Source organism: Oreochromis aureus, linkage group 16 (genome assembly GCF_013358895.1).
Source record: "Oreochromis aureus strain Israel breed Guangdong linkage group 16, ZZ_aureus, whole genome shotgun sequence".
Taxonomy (NCBI): Eukaryota; Metazoa; Chordata; class Actinopteri; order Cichliformes; family Cichlidae; genus Oreochromis; species Oreochromis aureus.
The window spans coordinates 36,101,273-36,122,892 of NC_052957.1; the positions used below are offsets into that span (position 1 = coordinate 36,101,273).

Consider the following 21,620-nt stretch of genomic DNA (forward strand, 5'->3'; position numbering starts at 1 on the left):
AAACTTCTGGAACCAGCTCCTTCATCTATTTGAGAGCGGAGCTGGTGGCACTAAGAACAAAGGAACAGACCGGCATGCGACACAACATCCCGGCTGAGATAAAGAGGAGCTACAGAGGCTGCAAGGCTGGAGCGAGGAAAGCGGATCACCGGAGGCGATTCAAACCATCAATCCCGACAGTGATAATGGGCAACGCGAACTCGCTACAGAATAAAATGGATGAACTGTGCGCTCTGAACAACCACCGACTATACCGTGAGTGCAGTTTGTTTATCTTCACGGAGACGTGGCTAACCGAGCTAACGCCACAGGCTAATGTAGACCTATGCAGTTTCACATCCGTGAGAGCCGATAGGGGCACACAGGCCAGCGGAAAAAGCAGAGGTGGGGGACTCATTGTCTACGTTAACAACAGATACTGTAATCCTGGACACGTCTCCGTTAAAGTTTCGGTATGCCGTCTGGACCTGGAGCTGCTAGCCGTTAGCTTGCAGCCATATTATCTACCTCGGGAGTTCAGTCATGTGATCTGTGTGTGTGTTTACATCCCTCCGAGGGTCGACGCAGCAGCTGCCTGTGAGAAAATACACACAGTTACAGCAAGACTGCAGACACAACACCCCGAGGCTTTCATTATTATATCTGGAGGCTTTAATCATGTCACACTGGATTCTACTCTGACTGCTTTTCACCAGTTTGTGAATTGTTCCACAAGGAGCAACAGGACAACTGACCTACTGTATGCGAATGTGAGAGATGCATACAGAGCCACCCCCCTCCCCCTACTAGAGAAGTCAGACCACAACCTGGTTTACCTACAGCCACAATACACACCCCTCGTCCAAAGGCAGCCTGTCACAACACGCTCCATCAGGAGATGGACCCCAAAAAAGGAGGATGCTCTGAGAGACTGCTACGACACCACAGACTGGGATGTGCTTCTGAGCCCAGATGGTGAGGACATAGAGGGGGCGACACACTGTCTGACAGACTACCTCAGCTTTTGTGTGGACACAGTCGCCCCTGCTAAGACGGTACGGTGTTATCCTAATAACAAACTGTGGGTAACACAGGAAGTCAAAGCTGTCCTCAACATGAAGAAGAAGGCTTTCAGGAGCAAAGTGAAGGAGGAGATGAAAGCAGCACAGCGGGAGGTGAAACGCTGCCTGAGGGAAGCAAAGGACACCTACAGGAGGAAGGTGGAGCAGAAGTTGGAGAGGAACAATATGAGGGAGGTCTGGAATGGTGTGAAAACCATCACAGGCCACAACACCAAGAACAGCACAGTGGGGGGGACTGTGGAGGCAAACGAACTCAACTACTTCTTCAACAGGTTTGACCAGCCCACAACCCCCCACCCTCACCTTTACTACAGAGCGCTCTCCACTCTCCTAGCCCCAGAAAGGCAGCAGGCCCAGACAAGGTGTGCCCTAGGATACTAAAGGTGTGTGCTGCTGAACTTGGGGAGCAGCTACAACGAGTCTTCAATCTCAGTCTGTGACTGGGGTGAGTGCCCGCCCTATGGAAGACATCCTGCATCGTCCCGGTCCCCAAAAGGAACCGGCCCAATGAGCTGAATGACTTCCGACCGGTGGCACTGACGTCACATCTTATGAAGACTCTAGAGCGGCTCTTCCTCAACCTCCTCCGACCTCAGGTACAACATTCCCAGGACCCACTACAGTTCGCATACAAGGTGGATGTCGGAGTGGAGGATGCCATCCTGTACCTCCTACACCGAGCCCACTCACACCTGGACAAGGGAAAAGGCACGGTCAGGATCCTGTTTCTTGACTTTTCCAGTGCCTTTAATACCATCCGGCCCTGTCTGCTCCAGGAGAAACTAAACAGGATGCAGGTGGACCCCTGCCTGGTCGCTTGGATCTCCGACTACCTCACTGACAGACCACAGTACGTCAGGCTGGAGGACATCATGTCTGACACTGTGGTCAGCAGCACAGGAGCACCACAGGGAACTGTGCTGTCCCCTCTTCTCTTCACCCTGTACACCTCTGACTTCTGCTACAACTCTGAATTGGAGGTGGAGGTGGAGGTGGTCACCACATACAAGTACCTCGGGCTGTGGGTGGACAACAAACTGGACTGGTCATGCAACACAGAGCACCTGTATAAAAAAGATCAAAGCCGACTGTACTTCCTCAGGAGGCTGAGGTCTTTTAACATCTGCAGGAAGCTCCTGAGGATGTTTTACCAGTCGGTGGTTGCTGGAGTACTTTTCTATGCTGTGGTGTGCTGGGGGAGCAGCACAGCAAAGAAGGACTCATCCAGGCTGGAAAAACTGATCAGGAAGGCTGGCTCTGTGGTCGGCATGAAGCTGGACACTCTGGTGTCAGTGGCAGAGAAAAAAGATAAGATAAGATAAGATGACCTTTATTAGTCCCACAGGTGGGAAATTTGTTTTGCAAAGTGCAAAGTTATGTAGCAGAAATTAGAAAACACTGGAAAGCAATAAAATACAATACAATAAAATACCATATACAATAGAATAAAATGGAAATACAAATACTAAATACAACTGAGTAGGAAAATACAAAAATACAACTTCGTCAGAAGAAGAATTGCACATATAGCAGTCTTATTGCACATGTGTGGATGTGTGTGTTTGATCAGTTGAAGTCTTTGTTGTGGAGTCTGACAGCAGTGGGGAGGAAAGACCTGCAAAATCTCTCCGTCCCACACCGTGGGTGCCGCAGTCTCCCACTGAAGGAGCTGCTCAGTGCTGTCACAGTCTCCTGCATGGGGTGGGAGATGTTGTCCAACAGGGATGACAGCTTAGCCACCATTCTCCTGTCACTCACCACCTCCACTGGGTCCAGAGGGCATCCTAGAACAGAGCTGGCCCTTCGGATCAGCCTGTTCAGTCTCTTCGTGTCCCCAGCAGAGATGTTGCCGCCCCAGCAGACCACACCATAAAAGATGGCTGAGGCCACCACAGAGTCATAGAAGGTCTTCAGGAATGGGCCCTCCACTCCAAACGACCTGAGTCTCCGCAGCAGGTACAGCCTGCTCTGCCCTTTCCTGTAGAGGGCGTCTGAGTTATGAGTCCAGTCCAGTTTGTTGTTCAGATGAACACCAAGGTACCTGTAGCTGTCCACAGCCTCGAATGTCGAAAAAGACACTAAAGAAACTGCTGGACATTATGAACAATGCTGGGCATCCTCTGCACACGGCCATAAACAACCAGAGGAGTCTGTTCAGTGACAGGTTGCTTCTCCCAAAGTCAAGAACCAACAGACTTATAAACTCCTTTGTCCCACACGCCGTCAAACTGTTTAACCCCTCTCTGGAGGGGAGAGGGAGGGGAAACAGGAGGACAAAGGAGGGGGGGACAACTAAGCTGTAGTGCCTTTTCAATGTGCAATAGTTTTTGTTAAAATCCAACAGTGCAATAGACTTCAATAATTGAAATGTGCAATTCCCTTGTATTCTTATTCCTATTTATTTTATTTATCCCTTTGGTATACACTTTATTTATATATGTCTCTGTATTTATATATGTGTATATATAGTATTCTGCTCACATTCTGTAACCTCTGTCAGTGCTGTGCTATTTGGAAACCGAATTGCCCAGAGGAACCCACCCGAGGGATTAATAAAGTTTTATCTAATCTCTAATCTGATCATGTAGCACATCATTATATACCGGCTAGCCCAACTTCAGTAGCCCGACAAACGTCACTGCTGTTTACTTTCTGTCTTCATTTATGTTGAAAACTTAAAATATTGGATATATAAAATATAGATTTATAAAATATATAAAATTCCAACATTTGTTTATCAGTTTTAATTTTTTCAGAAATCCTCTCAGTCAGAACATGTTTAGGTGGAAGCTAGCGAGCTAACTTCCTGCTAACTTCTAACTCCGTTAAATTGAATAAATCCTGTCTTCATGGATGCCTGGATGTTAAACTGAATTGTTACACGACTTTAGGTTTTAATAAGTTCGTGTTCAAACAGAACAGAATGCTGCCATTTACAAAATAGTAACTATTCCGTTACAGAAGATTCCAGAGAAAACTGGAAAAGCACATGTTTACTGCTTTGCACTTCTTTTTCTGCTTTCCTGCTAAGTACAGCACATCGCCGCCTGTTTCCCCACATCTGCAGATCTCCGTACACGGAACAAGGAAACTTGGATTTACTGAGAACAGCAACAAACTCTGGAGGTTAATGTGTTCGAATGACTGGATCGTAGGTTGAAACTTGTGAATGATGCAGTGAGTAATGGTCAGATAAACGTCAATGTTTTTACACTCCCTATCATCACCAAGCAGCGTTATCTCCTCTGTCAGGAATGTCAGGTGCTTAAAGTGAAAGTCAGGTCATCCTGATTGTTTAAGAGAGAAGACACAACAATTTCAATCTCCTTTAACTGCATTCTAAATACAAGCCATTTAGTTGGTCTACACTGTGGAGCCAAAAGTAAGGCTTAAAGACTTGAGCTTGACATCAGGTAAAAGTAGATTTGTTTGGTTTTACAGACGCACGTGGTGGCTACACTTTAAATGACTTGTGAAACACATCTATTATGAATGTGAAGAATCATTTTCTCAGGGTTTTATTTGATTTCTGATTTGGGCATCTGTTTTATGACAGAACTGAAAATCTGTTAGTAAGACTATGAGTAATACTTGGAAGTACAATTAAGTATATTACATGTAATTAATTAATTTTGCATGATTGTTACATTGTAAACAACATTTTACACAAGAGATCATTTAATATCTTAAATAAAAAAACTGCAAAACTTTATAATAATAATCAGACATCAGAAACAATTTGTGTTCCTTTGAAACACAAACCAAATGTGGCCCGCCAACTCATTTATGTGAGGCGCGAGATAGGGCTGTTCGATATAACGATATATATCGGATGACGATATAAAAACGTCTATCGTTTCATTTTACGCTATCGTTTGTTTCGTGGTGTCGCAAAATAAACTGTTTACGGCAATATTTTTTCATCATTTTGATGGTCACTGTAGTGGCTATATGAATTTCTTAAAGTTCTCTCTTTCTCTTATATTTAATATAACCACACTACGGACGGACAAGCGCTTGTTTTTTATGCGTTGTCGTTAGCAACAACGACGGTAAAACCACAGCGTGTCCGCTTGTTTATTTTCCACATAAACCTTTCACAATAAAGCTCAAGATCCTGTTGAGACTTTTCAAAATAAAACGAGTCACGTGAAAGATGCAGAGTATTAACGGATGAGAAGCAAAAAGAGCCGCCAGGTGCTAAAAATAAACCTTAGACTCAAACGTTAGAACAGACTTTTCTCCGCAGCACGCCGTGTAATAAATACTCACAAAGAAAACGGCGGCCGTTACAACTTACGTCTAAAATGTATAGTTCCATGCATCAGTTAAAACACTCGACTCCAGGTACACGACGCCCAGCTGGAAACACTTCACCCAAGTCGAGATGCCCGAGATTCACAGAATTTACAGGAAATGTTACATTTTTGTAATTTATATCGTTATATCGACGATAGATGTCTTAATATCGGGATATGAGATTTTGGTCATATCGCACAGCCCTAGCGCGAGAGCTTGTGCATGATTGTCTTCAAATCGGTTTCCTGTATGCTGCTTGAAAGTGCACGTTGACCGTCAACTACATCTACCATGATGCATTTCGATCATGTGAACTCCAATGCCCCCGGTACGGCGGGCGAGAGGGAGAACATCTAGTTTAACGTGACGTACCGCCGGATCTTTTATTTAAATATAGATGTGTATCCACGGAAACGTCAGAATCTCCACTGAAAGCTCATAAAACCATTTCAGTGACCACCAAAAAGCTAAAACGGCAAACGATTAAAGAGGAGCTAAACAGATCTCACAAAAAAATGGAGACGCAAAGCGTGGCTCCCACGTACAGGACACGCCCACCGAGTGCAGAAAGCCCAAATCTCACAGATTCTGAAAGTCCAGATTTCGTCACTCTCCGACTGAAATTTGCTGAACCATAAGCAAAACGAGACCAAAACTTCACGTTTGAAAAACAGAATTCCCTCTTAGTTCGGCTGCGTTGCTTCCATCATGATCGCACTTTCTGCACAGCTCTGTCCCTCAGTGTGCTTCAAAAATCTCTGTTTTCTGCCTTCTTCACTTGCTTATTACGCACCAGGCCATCGTTGTTTTCTTTTCCCCCAAACAATGACATGTGACACAAAGGAGGGTTTCACTGGTCCACTCCAGATCAAAGTGGGCTGTGGCCTGTGATAGATAGTTTGTAGTGTGACAGCTCGGCTCAAAGAGAGAGCAGCAATGATACTGTTAGTGTGAAACTCTACTTCTGTGTCCATTCAACACTCAGTGTGACAGTGAAGATGTTTTCACTTATTCACTGAAAATGAACAGAAGCTGCTGTCAAAGGGAAATGCATCAAACTGTCCAGCTGAGTGGGTTACGTGACATGACCCACTGGATACCCCAGTACACCCAGTGGACCACCTGCTGGATCCAGCTGCATAAGGGGGTCTTGGTTTGACCTCCCACACATCATAGCTGGTCTCACTACCATCTTGTAAATCTTTCCTTTCACTCTTTCTGACAGCAGTCTCTGCCCACTTGACCCTGGCTCCGCCCTCGTCTTGTGTGCGGTCCATGCTTTTAGATGGGTGACCAGCGGTGTTTAAGCTCACTACCTCTCCTCCTTGCATCTTCAACTTTACGCCTGCCTCCCTGTCATACACACACACACACACACACGTAACAGATGTGTGATGATTGTATGATTACAGGCAGAAAGACTGAGGTTAACTCCTCAGAAGCTTTTCATTGTAGTAGTGAGTGGTAACCAGTGCAGTGCTGATAATGTCCCGTAGCCTTTCATGTCTGAAGCAGAAGACATTGGAGAGCACGTGTGTGTGTGTTTGTGCGTCTGACTCGAAGAGCTTGTGTTGATTCTGTCATTTAACTGCTCGCACAGAGTGAGAAATGTACAGGGACAGATAGGTTTGGGGTTTGTTGGTTGGTCGTCTTGATGTAAATGCTGACATACAGAGCTGTGTGTGTGTTTGAAGACTGTATCGATGCTGCCTGTTTTCCGTACAGGAAGCAGTGAACCTGTGCTTTTGCGTGTTAATGTTATGGCTCGTAGTCCTCCTGGAACAGCCACTGTTTTTCTGTGCTCACTCTATCACATGTGAAAACACACAATCTCATACGTGTACCACGTCCAAACCAAACCGCAGCTACCTTTTTATATCCAGGCAGCTCTCCGGGACAGATGGAAAGTATGTGAGCCTTCCTCCTGTCTCTGTGTGGATCCCAAACACTGTCTGGATGGACATGGGGCGACGCTCGGATATAACAGAGGGCCACGCTCAGACCTATGCTGCTCATGGCATTAGCCAACTTGGATATGATAATTATGGACTTTTTCTGTGCAGTGAATTTTGAGAAACAGAAGCTAAATAGAAATCCACATAAGAGTTAAGTCTGGCTGCCTTTTCACTGTGGAGTTGGAAGCTCAAATCCTCTGCTTGCTTTGGAAAAATGTGGGGATGGAAAGAATGAATGAGGAGTGTGTTCACCTCCTCCAGCAGCTACTCTGTAGGTGTCTTTAGGCAGGAACTTCTTTGCTATGTTAAAAACAGATTCATGCACTCTTTTCCTGTTAAGCAAATCTTTATTCTTCTGATGCAGAGTGGCTCAGCATAGAGCACTGATGCTGTGCTGGTCCATGATATTTCCATAAGCTGCAGTGGTAACATTTAGCTTGTCTTTATGATGGTTTAGTCAGTGCGTACTGATGTCATAAACCATAATCACATTTACTTGGGTCAGTATCATAAGGCCTTTGGTTCTGGTAGATTAGGGTTAACAGGTTAGGTTAAAGTTGATGTTGGAAGCAGCACTAGGGTTTGTGTGATCGTGTTTTCACTGCGTGTCAGTCTGTGTGATTGTTATTAAGTGTAGGCTGGATTCCAGGTTAAGAGGCTGGGTGGAAAGTATCACCAGTATTCTAATTTCCTTTTTATTCTCTGAGTATAATACAGTGTAATATAATGCTACACAGACTCGGGTATTTTGGTGCCTGCAGGGGTGACTGTGTGGTCATTGGGTTGCTGTTGTGGCGAGGACCGAGGTCAGGATCAGACCCATCACCTGATTTCCACCAGGCTGGGATTCGGCTATCGTTGCATTAACATCAGGGTCAGGGCTGTCACCTTATAGGGTTTAAAACAGTTCACTTCACTTATTAATAGTCATTTATAATAATTGCTATGGCAGACAGGGGTGTGGGGAGCCCAGGTGTGGAGCTCATCCGGATTACGGCGAGTGACGGGAAGTCAACAGCCCTCGGTGGGGGCTCCAGGTGACCCTGAGCAAAGCAGAGACAAACAAAGCTGCAGGCGAGCATTAACTTTCTCTCTTTTACTCATCTCGGCTGGAGTTGGACTAAACAACAAGCAAGTCGTAACTTTTACAGCGAAAATAAGAAAAAAAGCGTCATAGGAAAAATAATATCTAAATTTGTTAAAAAATTCCAGTTATTGTGTTCATGTTATTTGGATCACATATTTAGTGAACAACAATTTTGGATTCAGGAAACAGGCAAGGCTGTCATCTGGCCTAATGTATCTCTTTAGGTGTCATCACGCTCCAGTGATAGTGCAGCAGTGCAGTGCATCCCTCATTAGTCTGTTTAAAGCATCCAGATGACCTGTTACAAATTCTTTTACAGACAAAAACAGAAATGAAAGGAAACCTCTGCTCTGGCTTCCTCCCATACTTTAAAGACATCTGTAAATCAGTCAGGTTAGACTGGTTACCGTGGGTGTGGGTGAAGTGGGCAGGATCATCCTAATCCTGTATGAATATGTCTGAAAACTCTATACGTTGCTTTAATCTAAAGCACTTTAAGTGTTCATTAATGCCGGTGCATTGTACCGCCTAGAAGAGGCTGTGTGTACCAGTGATTTAAATGACTGAAAAGTTGATGGTTCAACTCCAGCTCCTCTCTTTCTCAGAAAGGTAACTAAGAAAACTGGTTAGAAATAGTCTCAGAAATGTAAGTGTAACCAATCAGCTGTGGAGGTTCTTAGATTAAAGGCTGGAACTCACACCACAGACTCATGCTATACCCCTCAGTTTAGCACAGTAAAGGTGGTCATACCAAATATTGACTATCAAGCTCATTAGAACTGTATAAACTCTGGTTTTGCCCGATTATATTCTATAATATCACATTTCTACATTTCAATGAATCTCACATTTTCCTAACAAAATATAAAGAAATGGGGGGGTCAAGACTTTTGCATGGTACTGGGTCACTGGGATAGTGAGGTGAAGCGGGGCCTGCTGCCTGTCTTTGCTGTGAACTTGTTGGAACTGGACCCGCTCTGGTAGATTTAGCTGAGTCAGATTCGGTGGCTCCTCCTCCTCAACTGTCTGCTTTGTTAATTATATGATAAGCTGCAGGAATCTGTAGAAGCGTGTGTCATTTCTATGTATGGGAATATGTGCCTGAGCATGTTTTTCACTTGGTAAGTATTGCTTGCCTTTCCCCGTCTTGTACTTGTGTGTGTGTGTGTGTGTGTGTGTGTGTGTGTGTGTGTGTGTGTGTGTGTTCTTTGTACAGTCTCAAAAAAAGACAGAAAGTAGTCGGGGGGGAAAAACCCCCTCTGCTGTGGTCACGGTGTCTTCACCCTTTTCCTGTTTCTCTCACATGTTGAGGAGGTTGTCCTTGGTTCCTAGTTATTGTTTCTGGCAAGAGTCATTTTAGCTGAGGACCGAAGTGGAAAGTTTCAGTTTTATTGTACGTTTAGCTTGGGTGTCACAGTGTACGTGTAGAAGGAACGTTTTTAAACACTGTAACGTAATAGGAGCTAAAATGGTCTGTTTTTGGAGCCTTTCTTTGGGTCCTGGCTGTCAAGCACAGCTGTGGATACTCAGGGTGGCCTCACCTGGGGAACCTTCACTCTGACCCTGTTATACTTTACACTGTATTTTAGTCCAGCATTAATCTGTAATGTTGTTAAAGGTTTTAAAAGCTAACGTGAATCTGTGTGCGTGGGTGTGTGTGTGCTTGTAATGGTAAATGGCCTGTATTTATATAGTGCTTTACTAGTCCCTAAGGACCCCAAAGCGCTTTACATATCCAGTCATCCACCCATTCACACGCACATTCACACACTGGTGATGGCAAGCTACGTTGTAGCCACAGCCACCCTGGGGCGCACTGACAGAGGCGAGGCTGCCGGACACTGGCGCCACCGGGCCCTCTGACCACCACCAGTAGGCAACGGGTGAAGTGTCTTGCCCAAGGACACAACGACCGAGACTGTCGGAACCAGGGCTTGAACTGGTAACCTTCCGATTACAAGGCGAACTCCCAACTCTTGAGCCCACGATCGCCCACTAGCCCACGATCGATGTGTGGGTGTGAAGGCCATCTTCATTCTGTGAAGTAACATTTCTGTTTTCCAAAGAAAGATGTCAAAAAAAGAAGCTGACACGTTGTTTGTTAAAGTTTCATACTTATTGTTCAGATGAGACGGCTGCTTATTTAACTGATGCATGAATAAGTGTATCGCCTTAAATGTAAGAACTACACCACATAGAACTGAAGGTATTGATTGGCTATTGGTATTAACTGCAATCAGCCTAAACAAGATAATATTAGCTCCTGTTTGCTGTTAGCTGTTAGCCTTAACCAGGTGGCTTTGACCCTCCAACTCTAATTTTGTTTTTTTCTGTGTGTTGTTCTCTTGGTTTTGTACATGAAGCAGGCAGCAGTTGCTATATAAGCGGGCTGGGTATGCTAACCCTATGGTTAGGGCTTTGTTTTCTTTATTTTTTTCAGTTTTGTTTCCTTCACACAGTTCTGTAATACTGACACGGCCACTCTGTCATAATGTCACTTCACAAGCTTCTGTGTGGTTTTCTGTTTGATAGATTTAATGGAAAAGATAACGGAATGTATGGATAATAAGAGGTTTCTTAGATCTAAAGAAGGCGTTTGATACTGTTAATCATGAAATTCTAATAAAAAAAATGGAAAGGTACGGGTTTAGGGGAGTGGTATGGGCCTGGTTAAAAAGCTAAGTAGGGAATAGGCAACAATATGTACAAATACATGAATATAAATCTAATTTGATGGATATAGCTTGTGGAGTACCTCAAGGCTCAGTACTGAGTCCAAAAATGTTTATTATGTACATAAATGATATCTGCAGAGTATCGCAGATTTTAAAGTTTGTAATATTTGCAGATGACACAAATATACTGTGTTCAGGTGTGGAATTGCCACAGGCTTTGGAGATGATCACACAGGAATTAACGATATTAAAGAAGTGGTTTGATATAAATAAACTATCATTGAATCTAGATAAAACCAGATTTATGTTACTTGGAAACCAAAAGAAAAACATCAAAGTAGAAATATGTGTTGACAATGTATATTTAGAAAGAGTAAATGAAATAAAATTTCTTGGTGTGATCACTGACCACAACCTCTGTTGGAAGCCACACATTACTTATGTTCGGGGGAAATTGGCACGGGGCATTGCCGTCCTGGGGAAAGCAAAGCAAATATTGGATCAGAAAGCACTGCACATATTATACTGTGCTTTACTACTGCCGTATATGAGCTACTTGAATAAACACATACAAAAGTAACACACAAACAATAACTATAATACAGAAAAGGCCCATTAGATTAATAAATAATGTGGGGTACAGGGATCATACAAATGCACTCTTTATCAAAATGCAAGCTATTAAATTCCAAGACTTGGTGAAGCTTAAAACAGTGCAAATAATGTATAAAGTAAGAAATTAATTGCTTCCAAAAGAAATCTATAAATTGTTCATAGAAAGAGAAGGTGGGTATAACTTAAGAGGGAAATGGAATTTAAAAATACAACGTGCTAGAGCAACTTTAAAAACTATGTCTATCTCAATTGCAGGAGTTAAATTATGGAAAAGTCTAACAGAAGAAATAAAAGAAAGTAAAAACATAAACCAGTTTAAAATAACATATAAAAAACTAATTTTAAATAATTATAAGAATGAAGAAAACAGGGTTAACCCAGGGCGGTAATGTTGCTGGTAATGGTTTTGTAGTTCTTTTTTTGTTTTGTTTTGTTTTTTTTGTTTTTTGTTTTCATAACTTGTGAATCTGCAAATTTACACATTCTGTCTTTTTCATATGAAAGAAACTATACTGTGGTGGGGCTTGCTTATTTCTTGTTTTTGATTTATGTATGTTTGTTTTGTTTTGCTTTACTTTTGCTTCATATGTTGTTTGTTTAATTTAAGACTAAAAGAAAATTAAATGAATGAGAGGTAAAACTTGAGGGGGTAGGGACAAATAAGTATATACTTCTGCCTACTCCTTTTCAAACAAATAATGGAATGATATTTTGTAATGATTGTGAAGGCACATGTTTGGAATGTTTGAAATGAAAATGAACTGAACTGAACTCAACAGATTTCATCTATCGTGGGTTATTTTTAGAAGGTAACACCAGCGATAAATGAGGGACCGCTGTACTGGCTGATTGACATTATTAGCTTTGTATTTTTCATTGTTCTTAATAATTCTGGACACTTTCTGTGAGTGGATCTGCTGATAACTTCTACAGTCAAACTGCTGCAGCAAACAGTTGGAGATGATTGCGACTGTGTGCAGTAAACTTACTGTGACCAGAGTACAACTGGTTGGCAGCCAGTTAATACTGACTGCGATCTGATGGCAGTCTGTCTGTCTGTAAGTTAGATAGCAGCAGATGGCCCCGCCCCTCCCTGAGCCTGGTTCTGCCGGAGGTTTCTTCCTGTTAAAAGGGAGTTTTTCCTTCCCACTGTCACCAAAGTGCTTGCTCATAGGGGGTCATATGATTGTTGGGTTTTTCTCTGTATCTACTGTACAATATAAAGCGCCTTGAGGCGACTGCTGTTGTGATTTGGCGCTATATAAATAAAATTGAATTGAATTGAAAATTGAATTGATTAGCAGTTATTTACAGAGTGATTGGAGATAGTCTGAGTGGGACTGTGATTATGTGGCAGATGGCACCACCGGGCAATCGCCGTGGGTTTGAAAGTTGTTGCCCCGAGGTTATGGGTGTCGCCTGCTCAGTCTCTTGGCAACCAGTTAGTTGCTGCAGCTGCTTTCAATCGATCTCTGACTGCAAAAAAAATAAAATCAAAGGTCCAACATGAGCACTCCAAATCCTTTCTGCCTGTTGTGGTAATATAAGTGTTGGGAATGTAGTCCACCCAGGCAGGTTTGCAGACCACCTTCTTTGCTCTTCTTCCTCCTAGCAGCAGTTTAACCCAGTAGCTCAGTGACGTTGCATTAAGTGCCTGAGAAGGTGTTTACTCTGTGTTTGCAGCATAGGCGAGTGCTGTGAATCTTCCTGACAGTTCTGCAGTGTGACACCACTGCAGCATCACTGTATGCGCCTTTGAACAGTTCTATGTTGGTGAACCTAAAACCTAAGCAGGCTTGTGTTTGCCCTTCAGCTCGGCTCCAGCAGGCTGTCGCAATCAGCAGCCGGCCTTCAGATTGCAGTGCCTGGATGTACATTGAGGTGGCATTGTTAAAGGTGCCACTTGGCTTCCCGCATGTGTGAGTGAAAACTGTGACTTGGGACAAACTTTTCTGTCCTCATTCAAACTGTGCCGACACTTATTCTAGTTAAGAAAGTGCCCACTGGAATATTTCAGACTTGATATGACAGCTAGCTAAAATAGAGCAACAGATGCTCTCATTTTCCACGCTTGAACCAGCGAGTGCTGCGCTTGTGCCGATGGTCACCAGTGGAGAAATGACACTGTGCCGCTGAGGAAATACTGTGCACGTATTTGCTGTGTCAGCAGTCATATTGGATGTAGAGGAAATAATACCCTGACACATGAACAGGGTTTCCTGTAGTGTAGGTGTCAGCTTACTTCCAGGAAACTTGATATTTTGCAACAGCAGTTAGAAAATCAGAAAAGTAAATCCATGTGTGTCATTTTAATCCAGTGACAAAATGATTTTTCATTCATGTTTATGTGGAGTTCAATTTAGTTGTCTATTTAAAAAAACTTTGAACGTTTCCAGTTTCATTCTGTCTGATTGGATGTGCCCTCTGGCAGTGCGTACCCATCTGAATAACAATTTAAGGAAAAAAAATGGCCCACTGCAGATTTAACCCTGGGGCGTGCTTGCTCGTCTGCGTGCTCATCTGCATGCTCTTCTGTGTGCCAGCTCAGTAGTCGGTATAGGAGGATGCACGTAGTGACGTGACCTGACAGCAGGACTGTGTAGGTTCACTTGTTTGCTTGCTGGTTACTGGGCAGATTAGTTTACAGCAGTGCTTCTGGACCAAGCGTTCATCTAATAAAGCGCTGAATGCCGTTCATTGTGTTTCACACTGTGGTGTTGGAGGCACGTGTATTAAAGCGTGGGTCTGACGTGTTCTCTGTAACAGCTGTGTGGTGGGTTGAGGGGATCTAGCAGCCCATGCTTCAGCCTTTCCAGTTTGTAGGATCTCATTCTCGTGGTATTTTTCCTTTGTCTCATGGAACACACGTCTAATAATAATCCTGTGTATACTCTGCTGATGTCTTTATTCTTAAAGCATTTTATTCTGTGTGCCTGGCCGGGTTCTCCTGACAGTGTGGGACAGTAGTCTCCTGCAGCTGCTGTGGGCTGAACAGTGCTGACGGGTGCCATGGTGCTCTAAATAGGTGCGTTGGGGGTTTCTACCAGCCCTTGCCTCAAGCTTCTCACTTTCAAACATGTCACACGCACACTGGTGTTTTTATAGCTACGAGGATGCTCACTGACACCACCGAGTCCCTAAACCCAAAGCAGGGATTATTCTTGGTTGGACAGCTGCACACGCCACACGTGAGCTGTCATTGTGTTAGACTTTTTTGAAGTGTGTAGTACAGTGTCTTTGTGGAAGGCATGCCACAAAGACACTGAGCCTCACTGTCTAATAACACATCTTAGGTCCTTGCAGGTCCCTGTGATTCAGAGCTTTTAATCATAAAGGCCTAAGCCTAATGAATTCAGTCTAGGTCTAACCTCTACAGCTGGACTAGTTAAAACTTGCACTCTTTCCAAATAGCGTTAGAGGTTGTATGCTTTCAGGGAATTTCTGAGGAACAGCACACGATGAGCTGTGGAAATGAGCTGTCGACCTGCACAATGTGTTTATTAGCTTTGCTCTTATTTTCTTGGAATACTTTTATCCCGTTCTTTTTGTGAGGAATTTATAAGTCATGCATTTCACTGCCAGATCTGAACTGCATGAAATGATTAGATGTGGAGTCAGAGTGAGCATTTGTTTAGCTCTGTTAGACTGCAAGAAGAGCCAGCTCGCTTTGTCCTTTGTTTTCAAAGTTTTGTATTGTCTGTCCGTCTGTCCCTTTGTCACAATGTCTCAGAACTGCTCCGACTGCTTGGACTAACAGGTGGCTTGATGATATTTTTGAATTATGAAGTGATTGTTTTATGTCAAACATCAATATCACATGCTCCACAAAAGCACTAACAGTGAGTAACGGTGAGTTCAATGTTTCCACAGCTGAACCTTGTTAGAGCTGGTGACAGTGTGGTGAGACAGGCTGAAGTGCAGCTCTGCACACAGGAGGAGGCAGACGCAGGACGTCAGGGACTGGTTACAAGGAGAAAGCAGCATTTACACGTGTGTCAGTAGGAGAGGATCAAATCATATCTCACCTTGTATGTACAAAGACACTTCAACTAGTGGCTGTCGCCCTAACAGTGGCAGCTTTCCTTATAAATGAGTTTAAACTTTTTTAAATGTCCACTTTTCTTAAATGTTTTCGTGGATGCTTCACACACACATTTAAACTTGAAAACAGCAGAGAGATTTCTCCATTCAACACAGTGTCAAAGTACGCTCCAAGATTAATGTAATCAGTTTAGTATTCAAACACATGTCACAATCTCTGAGAGCATTACCAGCCTGGCAGCTGCTGGGTCTAAGCTGACCTCTGGGATTTCAAATCTGTCTGCTGTAATTCTGTGTTTTATGCTCGTTTTTGTACCTCAGTATGTGTTTGACATCCTTCCAAACTCAGCAAAGCCAGATCAGCTGTACTGATGTAGCCTAACCATGAGACAGTCATCTCAGCTACCACAAACCTCCTAAACCTGCAGCAGCAACTCTGCAGCATCACTAATCATAGCGTTGTTATTTTGAATTCATGTGACTCACTGATGTGTCACGTACAAACATGCTGCATCATCAGAATCCGGTGGGTGGAAACCTGGATGGAGCCTCAGCCCTGAGGATGTTTGAGGAAGACTGGAAGATGAAGTCCTGCATTAGAGCATAGTAGTGTTTCAGTTCCTCTCTGCTGTAGTCTGTATTCATAACATCGACCTATTAAGTCCTCTTAATAATAATATTTATAATAAAAAGTAGGACTGCTCAATTAATCAAATTTTAATCTCGATTACGATCTGGGCTTTCAATGATCATTAAAAATGACTGAGCCCATTATTAGCACCTCCCTCGTGCTTTATTCTCGCGCTGCTCCGTGTGGCAAATCGAGCGCACCTCTCTGCATTTCGAACACGCGTCACAACAATTAAGAGGACCCGAGGGAAGCTCGGAAAGCTAAGCAGAAATTATTTGTAGAGGAGAGGATAATGGCTGCTGAAGAAAGAATGCCGTTGGTTGAAAAGAGAGGTAAAACGACTTGAGTGGTGTGGAAACATTATGGGTTTGCGGAGTCAGATGTGGATCAAGTAGACATAGTGTGGAAACTTTGCTACGGTGTCGTAGCTGCACCACAGAGCAACACTACAAATTTATTCAATCATTTGAAGACCGCTCACCAAGTGACATACGTTTGATGCAATTGTGCATTGTGTGGCTACACAGCTTGCCGTGATGTTTGGTTATTTCTATGCATAAATATTATGCAGTATTTTGAAGTTCACTAAACATAGATGTTTACATTTTTCATTTATTTTGTATATTGCAAACATTTGCACTGTAATCAGTATTTGCACACTATTTTATGTTATTTTTTGACAATCTTTAAAGCCATTATTCAATATTGTTGAATAATTGTTATTGTTAAATAAATATCGTCAAATAATCGAGATCTCAATTTCAGTGAAAATAATCGTGATTATCATTTTTGCCATAATCGAGCAGCCCTAATAAAAAGTCTTATTATGACTGAAGTAGGAGAATGGTAACACCATTGTTTCCAGTGTGAGAGCTTAAAGCCTGTGTCTCTGCCCATGTTGTTTCATAAAACTTTTTAATGGGGCCCATTTGGCAACCCGGGAATAACCGGTCTGCCGGTCAGGAGAAGCAGAGCTTTAATATTACAAACATATTAGAAATTCATTCAGGGCCATAGGTTGGGGAGGTAACACAGTGTTTTTCAACCTTTGCTTCTGCACAGCACTGTCAGTGTTTTGAAATCCCCAACAGAAAAATGTCCGGTACATATTCTGCTTTGTACTGGTGGGAGTAGAACAAGATATTTAAATGACTGATTTTCAGCTGGTACGTCTTTATGGGAAGTCTCAGTGTGAGGTCAACGTAAGTAAGGGAGGTCATCATGAGGCTGAAAAACGTGACGTAACAGACGAATCACAGTGAGGGCAGGAATGCCAAGCCAACGTATACAAGTCTTTACATCGGTGGAAGAGATTCTGTGGACGGATGAATTTGGAAAAACACCAAAGAAGGGCTCAGGATCTGTTCATCTGCCAAACGATGTACGGCTGTTGGTGGAAATTAGGGCTGCCACAAACGATCATTTTGATAGTCGACTAGTCACCGATTATTTTTGCGATTAGTCGACTAATCGGATCATGCATCCATTGGACGTAAAACGTACAGCTTATTGCACCAGCAGCATCTGCTCTTATATAACATTAGCTTACAGTTTTAAGTGTTTAGGGTATGTGCTAACTAAAAATAAAGACAAGATGATAGTTTATTAAATTTAATGAGATTTACAGATTGTTTCGGTAAAGTTTAATAAACTCCTTGCTATCTAAAATATAACGGACACCGGAGTATATTCTGGAGCATCTCACACTTCTGATAATCAGTTGTCTGCTTGACGTTTATTCAGCCGTGTATAAACTATAACTTTAATCTCAGCCAAACCGATTTACTCAGGAACAAATAAAATACTAAAAAAGGCCAAACAATAACATTTTAAGTTATCTAAGTGACTTATATATGTTTAACCTGAGTAGCAAAAAGACGGTGGTGGGTTAGAAAACGATTTGCCGGGAGTCCGGTGTTCTCACGGGCTCTAGTGAGCCTTGCCCCGGCTAGCTATCGAGCTAGTGGGTAACAGACGTCTCGAAAAGCGCCGGAGCGCTTTTGAAAATATGCGGTGTCTTGATAAACTGAGCAGATATTTGAGGTTTACACAGCTACATTCTCTCCTGAAAAATATGTTAAACGTTTATTTTGTGACCCAGAAAGATTAATAAGAGTAATATTAAAACTAACTAGCTGCCGCCATTGTTGGAAACTGAGCAGGGCCGCTATGAATTCTGGGACACTGCTTCTTCTTCTTCTTCGAGTGTAACGGCAGCTGGCATCCTTGTACATGCAGTGCTGCCATCTTCTGTTTCAGTCCGTTATTACACTCTTAAATCCTACTACTTATTCCTCGTCTTTTGTGATCTTACAAAGCTTCAAGCGGCGCGTCGACTATTAAATCAGTCGTCGACGATTTTGATAGTCGACGTAATCGTGACTAGTCAACTAATCGTGGCAGCCCTAGTGGAAATGGATGACTGGTGTTTGACGATGCGATAGAAATGTGAAATGTATGAAAAACTATTCAAGCCGAAAAATAAATAAATGAGTAAACAGAATGATTCCAACCCTGCTGAGCTGAGTGGAAAAACTCACAAAGTATTAAAATCAGCTGGAGTAACGGCCTGGCAGAGTATCACAAAGAAGGACTCTTTAGAGATGTCCATGTTCCAGACTTGTTCAGCCACTAGTTGTTTTGAAACACTGTTATTGCCTAATAGTTTCTAATGCTTTCCGATTGCAACACAGCAGGATGGGGAACTATTTTAAATGACACATCAGTTTTTGATTCCTGAAAGATATGAATGCCAAGTGATATGGCACAAACATGGGAGTGCAGCTGAGGTTAACCACTTTAAGGAAGAGTACACGAAAAACCAAAGGTCATCCAGACTGTGAACTCTTCTGTTTAATTTGTTGAATCGTTTAAACAGTCCCACGCCAGTGTACTGTACATCACTCCCAAGGGTTTACACAGTGGATTACATTTCGTGTCGGAGTGTATTATCTACAATGTCATATAGCTTTAAAAAACTAGATAAAACTTCCTGTTAAATGTCCCCCAGTATAACAAACGTGGCTAAATGACTGAATACTGATTCACTCACTGTTGAGTGACTCTTATGCCAGCAGAATAACAGAACGGGGGGATGATTTGGCCTCAACCTTTGTTATATTCCCCACGTTGTGAGACTGACCAGTCAGTACACTTATTGCGTGTGTCAGATACTCCCATTCTTCTCACCAGACAGATGAAAATGAAAGACTAAAAATGTCTTTGTGTCCAGAACAGCTTGACAACATGTTGAAGGATGGAACACCTTTTTCCAAACGATATGACCTGGTGTTTTGAGGATGGTGGCAGAGAGCACTATCCAACACTTGGTGCTTGCTATAGGATATTCTAAACATGTTTTTCATGCTTATCAAAACATTTGAACGGGTGCATTTTCTTCCTGGAAGAGAAGTGTTTAAATCTAGGATAAAAGTTGTCACGACTTCCGATCGACTTGCTGTGACTGTTGTGCTCCAAAAACAACCTTGTGATTGCTTAGTTGCTAGGAGGTTACTTACCTGTAGATAAGATGCCGACTCATCTGCGAGCACTCGATAAGTAAAGTAGACCATAATCTGCTGGTGACCGAAGCAGCTGTGAGGAGGTATTTGGTGTACTTTGGTTAGTAGACCTCTTTTCAATCAGTTTCACCCAGAAACTGCGAGCAGCTTGCCACAGTCAGTACTTGACAACCGGTCTGGCAACACACATGTTTACTAGTGACCAGTGGTAACTATTTGCTGGCTAACTGGTCTCTAGGTCGATGTGACTGGTGGAGGATGTACACCTCTGAGTCATGTAACACTGTTGATGGGGAAACATTGTTGAGTGTTAGTAAAGGGCTCCTCCTCATTCATAACTGCTACCACTGTGTTTGCTCTACGTTAAAGAAAACCTGCATACAGTTAGCATTACATGTCATCATCGATAAAGACGTGGACATCACAGAGTTAATTTACCCTACAGCAGTGGGAAGGTCCTCTTAACATTTACCTAGTCACCAGCAACCCATCTGGGGTGAGCAGCAGGTTTATCTCAACATCCGTCTAGTTTTATGGATTTTTGCTTATTTGTCATAACCAAATGTAAAAGCTTACAGGCTGAAATGAATGTGTGAGCCTGAGATTAACGAGGTTAATAAACAAGCTAGAACTTTCAAAATGTGACAAACACTAAACTATAGAAGGCGTTTCTGATTTTAAACTTACGGTTTATTCATGTTTATGAGCTGTTTTGTTAGTAACTATGCCACCAGCACTGGTCCTAAAATAAGACACGCTCCACATGTAAGCTTTCCAGTGAACAGTTGCTGGGTTAAATGCCGCTGATGTGCCTGTGAGCACTGTGTTACTCTTTGTTCATTCCAACAACAGTCTCCTTGTTGCTTCAGCTTTCAGCTACTGATCACATGAGAGCTACTAATGATCTTATACAAGTAAGATCACAGCGTTGGTGTAACTTTGTTCGGTGAGATGTTGACGTTTTTATACATTTGTCCGTTCAGTTTGTGGAGACACACAAACACACACATATACATGTGACAGGTGAGCACTGCGAATCCGAGAACACACACATAGTTTCACACGTTGTGTTTGTGTGTAAGTCCCTAATAAAAGGCCTGAAGTGATTACAGCATGATTGGGTCTGACCGGATGAGCCGCAGTGATGTAGTGGGCTGAACCACCGAGTGTGGCTGTTTCAGTAAGTACGCACAGAGGCTCACAGGATGAAGATGGAGACCAGAGCATGGACAGAGGCTGCAGCAGCGTCTTTAAATGTTGTGGCCTGTCAGTTATTTTTAGGCCATACACATCCAGCCTGCTCAGCATGGCAGATGCACACATTAGTGCCACCTGCTGACAACATATCTAGTGTGGAGACACCCACTGTGTGTGTGTGTGTGTGTGTGTGTGTGTTATCACATGTAGCGGAGCTGGTCGGTCTCCCTCTAAGCCAAAGGTCTTCTCTGTAGGACTACAGAGGGATTGACACTGCTCTCTTCCTGCACCACATTTAGACTGTAAGCAGGTCCCACATACGAACAACCAGCCGTGAGAGGACCAGCGTGCTTTCAACAACACTGCATGTGAGTCTCCGTCCATCTGAAGGAAGTCTGCTCTTGTACTTGTTGCCTTTTCTGTCTGTGTCTGCAGGCTGATTGAATCATCCCTGTGTGCTGCGCTCCAGCTGGACTGAGCTGTTAGCAGACCAAAGGTAATTGGCCTTAAAGCACTTTGAGCCCTTTAAATCGCACTG

The 21,620-nt window shown here is 43.0% G+C and overlaps 1 protein-coding gene across 5 annotated transcripts in view; it reads left to right on the plus strand.

The window, feature by feature from the left end:
- Positions 1–21,620, plus strand: part of LOC116314047 (ras-associated and pleckstrin homology domains-containing protein 1-like) — an 84,898-nt gene that overhangs the window by 13,407 nt on the left and 49,871 nt on the right. For 4 of the 5 annotated variants that reach the window (XM_039600075.1, XM_039600077.1, XM_039600076.1 and 1 more), the window contains exon 2: positions 21,518–21,578. The exons of the other annotated variant lie outside the window; for it this stretch is intronic. The gene's annotated coding sequence lies outside the window, so the exon portion shown is untranslated. The remainder of the gene's footprint in view (positions 1–21,517; positions 21,579–21,620) is intronic. 5 annotated transcript variants of the gene reach the window in all.